We start from the raw sequence: 10,976 nt of genomic DNA on the forward strand, positions 1-10,976 counted from the left end.
GGGTGCAAGCATGTCTCTGTGTCTCTGTCGATATTTCTCAGAAAAAAAAGAGAAACATCTATTCTAACTTAAATCTGATCTGATCTTTTGTTCTTCAAATTAAGTCCTTCCAAGAAAAAATAAATACAAAAGTCCCTAGGGTTAACAGAATAACTCAAAACATAATCCCAAAGATACAGTACCTTCAAAGCTATTATTTACTGAAAACTTATACCAGTTGCCATGGAAGTAATCCCTATTAAGTTCATGTGTAGAAATAACATTTAGTGTAATTTAACCAGAAGTGGTATAGAATAACACAGAAGAAAAATAAAAATTGAATTCTGATGTGAAAATTTAACTAAGACTTTTGATATTCTAATAACATGTATTATCCATTGTCAGTGTATGGTAATCAGATTATTTCTTCATTAGAAAGAATTCATAAAATTGAAAGAAGCTTAGAGTAATTTTGTAAGTTCACTATGTTCTTGAAAACAACAGACTTACAGGGGAACATATTCAACAACTTACTGAAGATTATCAGTTATCCTTCCATAATAACTGGGTCACCAACTTGTGCAGAATGTCATAGAATTTTATTTAGAATGTTTCATTTTATAATTTGTTGTATCCAGTATCTTGCAAGAGATTAAAATATTAACAAATTTAGATGGTTTAGATGAATATCAGCATACATTTTCAATTTGCAAATTATAATTCATTTAGGGATTATTTTCTATGGATAAATAATATCATTTATAATAAAGTTTCAAATTGTTTTTTCTCAGAACGGTTGAAGTAACTTTTGTTAATTAATTATTATCAGAAATGATTGATAAACCACTCATAATTTATTAATGTCACAAATAATTATAATTTATGTGATTTACAATTATGAATCTCTTATAATTTATTCTACATTTTCAATTTATGTCATTCTTAGGTACTTTTTTAATTATGAATCAAAACATATAGAGAAAGCATTAAAATAATTTTATTACATTACTAAGCATTAACTATCTTCCTTATATATTCCTTGATATAATTTATGACTTAAATAAAACATGTAACTCTATTTAAATAAAAACTGTAAAATTATATTTTAAAACATGGATATTGTTTTGAAATTATGTATATATTATTTTATACATAATATTTAATTATATTCATTTCAATAAATTATTTGATTTTGATTTTCTCTAGAGTCTTTTGTGGTCACACATTTAATCACAAAAATCTTGTTAATTGCATAATCTTATTCATAGAAATTACAGACAGGAACCTCCGCAGAAGATGTTATTGCCAATTGAACTATGGACGCTTTGTTGTATGACTGTATTTACAAATTATTTGACCTCCTTTAGATTTGGCCTTATGTTGAACACAGGCAGCCTATGCTAAAATAGCCTTCTTTACATTTGTTTTCTAATCAGCACAAAACCATCAACTTCTACCTGGAGAATTGCTGTGAATTTAGAATTTGCAATAAGTGCCGAGTTCTTCATAGTGAGAGAAACAATTTGTATTCATTTAGCCTATTTATGTAGAAAAATGTTTGGTCTTGATCATACTCTAGATGATTCAGTAATATTATTCAGAATGATTTATAAAATATTTTCAATTTTTAGCCTTTTAGTTTGTCTTGGATGAAATTTGAGAACATACTTTAACTTTGTTCAAAATTACTTTATTTCACTGTCTAGGAAGGTAAAATAATTATATTTTTTATGTGGATCTTGATGATTACACATGGCTTAAAAATTATTAGCACAATTATTTTTTGAAGGAATGTTACTAACCTTAAATTATTAGACAACATTATACTATGAAAATCAGTTTAAAGCTTTTTTCTGAAAAAAAATGAGCATGTTATCAGCTCTAATTTTGGAAATCGTGACCACGTTTAAATGTATATTATTTAAACACAAAGTTTTGTAACTTTCTCAGCCTTCTATGAATGAATGCACACATTTTTAACCTTTCATTCTATTACTACATATATATATATTTGAAAGAGTAAGTTATTTATTTTTTCTTAATCCATATATTTTTAATAAATCTTTATATCACGAATTTAACATTGTTATTAGTTGTCCTAGCATATCTAAAACTTTTTTTGTATAAACATTATCCAGCTCTCGAGGATATTTGATTTTTAAACATTTTATTTTATAAAAGCAGTCTTATATGACAAATGTTCATTTTATATTAGTGTTTCATTGATGATGATTCTGTCTATTTGATAAGTAAAGTTCATGTCCCACGTAAAGCAGAATATTTGTATACAATTTTAGTTACTGGCATTTTTTTCTTTTTTTTGCTTCTAATTTTATGAAAAAGAGGTCCAAATTTGAAAAATACAAGTAAAATAACCCAAACTAACATCAACACAGGAATACCTACTAAATTCACTTTTAAATATATGCATAAATTGCTATCTAGTTTTTAATTTAAGACTATAAACTTGAATGATGACAGAGTACGAATATATAGCCTGACAATTGTCAACTTATAAGACACAATATTACATTTATTTAAGTGAACAAAATTTTCCATATTCTTTATATTATTTGTAATCATCTGAATAAATACTTAATGCTGAAACTATGTTTTCACGATGTAATTAAGACACGGAAATCCTAGAACAAACTCTAGGAAGGCATTTATGACTAAGTCTTCAAAACCAATTGCAGCAAAAACAAAACTCAAAAAGTTTTAATCTAGTTAAACTAAAGAGCTCCTGCAAGGCAGGAGAAACTATGAACAGAGTAAACACACCACTTACAGAATGGGAGAAAATATTAGCAAACTATGCATCGGACGAAGGCCTAATAGAATCTGCAAGGAATTTAAAAGACCAATCAAGAAACAAATAATCCCATTAAAAAGTAGTCAAAGGCCATGAACGGACACTTCTCAAAAGAAGATATATAAGCGACCAAGAAACATATGGAAAAATGCTCATTATCACTAATCATCAGAGAAATTAAAATCAAAACAGGAGACACCATTTCATGCCAATCAGAATGGCTTTTGTTAAAAAGTCAAAAAATAACAGATGTTGACTGGATTGCAGAAAAAAAGGGAGGCTTATACACTGTTGGTAGGAATGTAAATTACTTCAGCCACTGTGAAGGGCAGTTTGGAGATTTCTCAAAGAACTGAGGGTTGAACTACCATTCAACCCAGCAATCACACTACTGAATACGTGAAGATAAATGAATATTCTACCAAAAGACACATGCACCTGTATGTGTATCACATCAGTATTCACAACAGCAAAGACACGGAATCAACCTACATGTCCATCAACTGTGGAATGAATAAAGCAAATGTGGTCCACATATACTATGGAATACTATGCAGCCATAATAAGAAAAAAAGTCATGTCCTTTGCAGCAATTTGGATGCAGCTGCAGGCCATTACCCTAAGCAAATTAATGCAGAAACAGAAAACCAAACACTGCATGTTCTCACTTATAAGTGGGAGTTAATCACTGGATGCACATTGACACAAAGAGGGGAACAATGGATGCTGGGGAGTACTTGACGGTGGAGTGTGAAAGGAGGAAGAGGAGAGAAAAACTACCTATCAGGTACTATGGTTATTATCTGGGTGACAAAATAACCTGTACACCAAACCCCTGTGACACACAATTTATCTATATAGCAAACTTGTACATGTACTCCTGAAACTAAAATAAAGTTAAAAAATAAAGAAAAATACAGTATCTCAGATCCCACCCTGGAACTACTGAAACAGAGACTCTGGAGGTGTGAGCCAGCAACTTACATTTGAAGCAAAAATTGATGGTATATTTTTTCCATCCTTTTAACTTTAAATCTAAGCATGTTGTAGAATTTGAAGTAAATTTTCCAGTAAACAGCATATGGATAGGCTGTGTGTTGTATCCTCTTTGTCAATTGCTTCTTTAAATTTACATGTTTAACCAAGTATAATTTAAAAAAATAATACTGCTATATCAGAGAAACATTTCCCATTTTATTATTTATCTTCTGCTTGTTTCCTCTGCTTCTTATTCCATTGTTTTTCTCTCTCTCTTTTTTTTTTTTTTGCCTTCTTCTTGGATACTTGAAATTTTTTTTTAGAATTCTATCTTAATTTTTTCATAATGCTTTGAGTGTATGTCTTTGTATATTTGCTCTGTGTATTACTTTATTCATATGTCTCTTAACACAGTCTAATGGTATCAACATTTTAACATTTCAAGTGTAGTGTAGAAGCCTGGCTTTCATTCAAATCTTTTACTTTCTGACTTTTAATTATCATTTTCTTTTTTATCTGATGATGTCATTATTTAGTTTCAATCATCAATATGAATTATACAACTTATGAAGATAGCCTATTGCATGAATTAAACAATGAATGAATTATCCAACTTGTGAAGGTAGTCTATTGCATGTGTCCACATATCTATTCTTTCAGTTGAATTTCCTTCCTGGTGATCCATGATTTGTTCTTTTATAATTTCTTTGCTTTATGAAGAACTTCCTTCGGCCATTTTTCAATGATGTCCTCAAGGTAAGAGAGTTTAATATTTTGACTAAAGGGTCTCTATTAAATCAAACACTTCTACGTTGATAGAATTGGCAGTTGTCATAATAAAGCCTCCTATACTTTTATACTGCTTTGAAAATATATAATGTAAAACTAATTTTTGTAAAACTGGTTTTTAACACAAACTATGCATTTTTAATTCACTTTTTTTAAACTTTATCCAGTGAATGTTAATATATGTTCTTTGAATAAATATTCATTGTGTTCATAGTTCTATCTGAATGAGGGTTATATCTAGCCATGACAGAAGAATCTCTTGGTATCATTATAGGTTTTGATATACATTGATATGCTGAAAATCACTTTATGTAAAAAAAAGAATCATGATGCTATGAAAGAAAAAAACAGAGGAATTTAGACTCCAAAATTGTTTTAGCTCAAATATAGCTTATCTCTGTTCAAAGAGATGAGAGTTTAACAATTGCAAATTCCAAAATCATCTTTGTCATTGGCGTCCAGTTAGTGGAAGAGGAGAACATACAAATTATCACTTTGTTGGATACACTTATGAACTGGGCCAGAGAGACAAACATTACTTTTGCCCACATCCCATTGACTATAACATTATTATTATGATCACCTAACACCAAGGGATACTTGGAATATAATCTATCTCCATCTGCACAATATATTACAGATGCATATTCTGCAGATATATATATATCTACAAAAGGGAAAATAAACTGTGATAATCAAGTATCAACATCTTACACATCCTGTTTTTTTTTCTTACCTCACACTCATGCTTTACACTACATAAATACCATAACTACTCTTGCTATCACTATTCGCACTAAATAATAGCAAGTCAGTTGATTATGAGAACAACTGACATTAAGCATTATACGCTAAACACTGTTTTGTATAACATTATCTATTCCTTCCAGCAATCCTCTTTTTAGATCATATTATCATCACTAATTTGCAAATGTAAAAACAGAGGCACAGAAAAGGAGGTAGATAGCTCACTTTTACACAAATACTAACAGAGCCTATATTTACATGGAGGAATTTAGGGCAAGATCATCTATTCTTAGGTATGTACAACCTGAGATTATTTAACACCATGCTTTGGGGAAACAGCTTAAACTTTCCAAATCTGGTTTTCTCATCTAAAAAATATGGGTAATACGTGTATTCTAGTATTAGTGGAAAATATATATTATACCATGTCTAAAAATGGCCCTAGCTACTTTGAGAAGCTGAGGCAGGAGAATCGCTTGAACCCAGGAGGAAGAGGTTGCAGTGAGCCAAGATCGCGCCCCACTGCATGCCAGCCTGGGTGACAGAGCGAGACTCCATTTCCAAAAAAAAAAAAAAAAGACAAAGTCAGTTCTTGATACAGACCTTCAGGCTAAAAACTAAAATTTTAATCACAATGTCATCATTTTTTAAATTCATCATGCAAGAGAAGATAGCTCATACTGGATTAACCTCAACTTCTACTTTTGTGAAAAAAAAGTGACTGTGAAATTCTTTCCTACCATAATTACCACCACCAAAATTTTGATATTATAAACTCATTTATAATCATGAAATATTGATTTTAGGGAGGCCGAGGTGGGTGGATCACGAGGTCAGGAGATCAAGACCATCCTGGCCAACATCGTGAAACCCCGTCTCTACTAAAAATACAAAAAATTAGCCGGGCGTGGTGGTGGGCACCTGTAGTCCCAGCTAATTGGGAGGCTGAGGCAGGAAAATGGCATGAACCTGGGAGGCGGTGCTTGCATTGAGCCGAGATCATGCCACTGCACTCCAGCCTGGGCGACAGAGCAAGTCTCCGCCTCAAAAAAAAAAAAGAAATATTGATTTTAATATGTAATGTTTTAACATGTGGAATTTGAAATAACATGATTAATTTTAAGAGATTATCATTTAATTATGTTTGTGTAAATACAGTTAAAAGATTAGCTCTCCTCATAGTTAGCTGTAACTCTCATTCTGAAAATACAAAAACTTTAATTGATATTCAGAATAAGAAATTATCTTAGCAGATATGGACCTTGCTCAGGATGAGTAAGTATATATAAACTAAAATGTCATATGAGAAACAAGAAAAAGGGGCATATTAGGAAACTGATGAAGTGTCCAGGAAGATTGGTCTTTTTAAATTTTATTCAACCCTCTGCTAAAAAAATTGAATTGGTTACCATTACTTTTCAGGTAAATATCTAAATCTTCAATTCGATTGTATGTCCTACTTCAATTCTACTCTATCTATCTCTAGAATGATATGCTGTTATTACAATTTCACTTGTTCCTTGTGCTATATTCATGTAAACTTTCATTTCTTATTGTTCCAAGCTCATTTCAGTATAAGAAATTTATGGAATATTTGTCAAAGCAACCCCACATACATGTTTCCATTAACTGATTTATTCAATTTTCAGCTCAACTGCCACTTTATAAAAAGAAGTTTTCATTTATTAATCATTCTTAAAATTTCCATTATACATATATTTTCTGTAATTCTTCTCTTTAGAAATTATTAGAGCAGAAAGTTATATATGTTTAAGATTAATTAATTATTTAATTCTATAAGTTAATTCCATAAAGTTCCATGAAAGTAAAAATTATGTATGATTTTCTCAAAATTAATTTCTAGCACATACCACATATTGTATGTGGTAGAGTTTGGTAAATAATTGCTGAGTAGATAAACGGTTCTCAAAAATATTTATGATATAAATTGAATTACATTTCATTTTTACATAGTTTTTTCAATTGTATTATAATGCCCTTTTCCAACAATACTCACAAAAACAAAGACACTATTATTGTAGTTACACTGTATTTATTTTCATTTATTTATTTATTATTTATTTATTTGGAGATGATCTCTCTCTGTCACCCAGGCTAGAGTGCAGTGGAGCAATTGGCTCACTGCAACTTCCACTTTCCATGTTTAAGCGATTCTCTTGCCTCAGCCTCTGAAGTAGCTGGGATTACAGGTGCCCGATCACCACGCTCAGCTAATTTTTGTATTTTTCGTAGACCCAGGGTTTCACCAGGTAGGCCCGGCTGGTCAGGAACTCCTGACCTCAGGTGATCCCCCACTTCGGCCTCCCAGAGTGCTGGGATTACAGGTGTGAGGCACCACACCAGGCTCTATTATTGTAGTTACGCTTTAGGATGCTATTCACATTAGATCATAGACTAATGTTGCCCCTGAGAGTTGGGCAGCATGATGCAACTGAGTGAGCAGTATGTAAACTACCAAGAATATTAAATTATAATTTGTGGCCGGGCGCCGTGGCTCAAGCCTGTAATCCCGGCACTTTGGGAGGCCGAGACGGGCGGATCACGAGGTCAGGAGATCCAGACCATCCTGGCTAACATAGTGAAACCCCGCCTCTACTAAAAAAATACAAAAAACTAGCCGGGCGAGGCGGCGGGCGCCTGTAGTCCCAGTTACTTGGGAGGCTGAGGCAGGAGAATGGCGTAAACCCGGGAGGCGGAGCTTGCAGTGAGCTGAGATCCGGCCACTGCACTCCAGCCTGGGCGACAGAGCGAGACTCCGTCTCAAAAATATACATATATATAATTTGTATTGACATAAAAATGTAGAAATGTGAGATGTAAGGAAAGCTGGAATAATTCTATATTTTTAAAACGTAAGGATTCTAACAGACCAAAACAAATTATGTACACAACAGAAATATTTACTGGCTAACTCTAATTTCCAAAATAATGGTGAAGAAAAAAAACCAAAAACAAATCTCATAAACTAAGTCTTCCTTAGACTAATGATTTCTAAAACGTAATGCAAGTTACATAAAATTTCTGAAATATTTCCATAGTCATAAAATGCTTCTGTGGGTTAACTTAAAATCAGTTCTCTAGCTCATTGATACAAAAGCCAATGAAAGCTGCTACTGATTTTTGAGAAGACTCAAATAGAAAACAGTCATTTGCCAAATCCTCTGATAGTAAGATTCACAAGCATAATTATGTGCCAGGTTTTCATCTCTAATCTAAACCCCAGTGAATATTTATTTTGAAGGAATCAATAATAAATTCAAAGAGAGGACAGAATCCATAGGGTGAGAATAAAAGATCGACATCTGGCTTCAAGTCTTCTAGCATGCATGTATCCAAGCAGTTACAGACTGAGCAACTGAGAATTGAGTTTACAATCTTATTGCAAATTTTTAAAGAACTTCAAACGTTAGTCCTTTCATTTTCATGTGACTTAATCTATGTTCATGTTCCAACCTGTCCTCTGAATTCCTCAGAGCTGATTTATTTTTCTAATGTCATATGTGCCTTAGGCAGCATCCAACTATCAGGTCTCTGCACACCTAGGAGCTAATTGGTGGAACTGCTTTCCATAAAATATTCATACCAGTAACTATTTTTAAAGTTAATTTAAAAACTATTTCTTTTTTCATTTTAATCTCAAATATTGCTAGTGAAATTTTATGTGATATCTTTACTTACAGACAATCCCAAAAGGTACTGAAACTTAGGAACATTCCTTAGAGGAAAAGATGGTATGACTTCACACTCAGTGCCTCATTATCCTATACTGCAGTTTGGCTTTGAACCACCAACCCCAGAAGACACTATCGTAAGTTATATATTCATTTTCTTGAAAGAAATATATTTTCAAGTAAAATATATTTAATTTTCTGTAAGTTCCTTGGCTCTGAAAATGATAAAACAAATTGTAATACCGTTATACAAAAATTAGCACATCTCTATTCCTTAATTTTGTTTCTTTTTGTATTCTCATTTGTATTTTAATATATACCTATTTATATTTCTAAGAATTATTCCACAAAGATAACATGGCATTTCAGAGGGCCCTGGAATTTACTGTAAATAATTTCCTTTATTTGAGAATGAATGTAAGCATACACCCAAATTCTAGATCAAACAGAATTTTCTGAACATTTTAATGTTCAATTTTCATCAACAGAATTAGAATAATAATACTAATATCGTAATGTTAACAGAATGATTAAATTTGGTAATATAGTTAAAATTCCTCCAAAACTTGAAAATTAAATAAATGCTACCATTTGCAACATTAATTTCTTGTGATTATGAGCCCCTGTGATTATATGTGTACCTATATTAGAATTATTTTTACTGCAATAAGGAAATATATTATGAAAGAATTGTTCAAGTCTTATGTGTTTATTGGCACCTATTAAACAAGTAATTAATAAAATTTAATATAAATGTATTCCAAACATTTGGTTTTCTAACTATTGCTTAAAGTCCTCTTTCATAGAAAAAGTATAAAGCATGTTGTTTTTATGAAAATTTAAAAAAGTAGAAACTGAGAGGAAATATATGTATGATCGAATATAGCTTGTAAAGCCAAATATTGGCTCTAACTGGCAGTGATTTAAGTCCTGAAAATAGATATTTCATGGCATGCTGATGAGCATAGTATCAAAAAATAATGTTTCTTGGATAGTTTTTTTACTGTGTTTATGTTCTACACCTTGTATGAAAAGAATAGATGAACTATAAACAAAATTATGTTGTCTCCAAAGAGATCAGGGAACACACATTAGACACCACTCTCCATAAACCTACTTAAACTGAACTAAAAATATTTAACCTGTGAGGCTATTGACTTTGACTAATAATTCTAATAACAGAATCACCCATTTTTTTAGATATATAAATTTCACAAAAGAAATGGATTCACTAATGATAATATTGTCTTTATACCACAGCTATCATTTGCAGCAACAATAAATGTAGATGGTTTCTTATAATACATTAGATAGATAGACAGACAGATAGACAGATAATATTAACACCCCATCCACACACATATATATATACACACAGAGACATATATATACACACATATGAAATTATGAAATTCTGGAATTGAGCTCAGAAACTTGCATTTTAACAAGCCCTATTTTAATAAGATGTCTCTGATGCATGTCAAAATTTGAGATGTACTGGTTTAAACAGGTAAGTCTTTTATATTTACTTATTTATTTACCTTTTTGAAGATCTTAATTCTTCCTATGCCTTCTTTAGACCATCTTAGATAATTTTTATTCAGCCTGAAGAACTTCCTATAGTATTTTGGTAGCGTTGCTCTACAGGGGACTAACACTTTTAGCACTTGTTTGTCTAAGAACACCTTTATTATGACTTTTATATTGAAGGTTATTTTTAGTAGGGTATAAAATTCTAGATTTGCATATTTGGGGTACGAAGGCTTCAAGCCAGTTCCCAAACTGAATCAGCAAATTCTGTAGATAAGAAGGCAATCAGTGATCAAATTATAAGTGAAACCACTGTCATATATATATAATTTTGTTACCACAAATGTGATTCTTGTGATTTTTAAATTTTTTTAAATTATTTCAACAGTTATAGAACAAGTATTCTGTTTCTTAACCATTCCAACCAACAAATTACATTTCATTTATAG

Source organism: Colobus angolensis, unplaced genomic scaffold (genome assembly GCF_000951035.1).
Source record: "Colobus angolensis palliatus isolate OR3802 unplaced genomic scaffold, Cang.pa_1.0 Scaffold141, whole genome shotgun sequence".
Taxonomy (NCBI): domain Eukaryota; kingdom Metazoa; phylum Chordata; class Mammalia; order Primates; family Cercopithecidae; genus Colobus; species Colobus angolensis.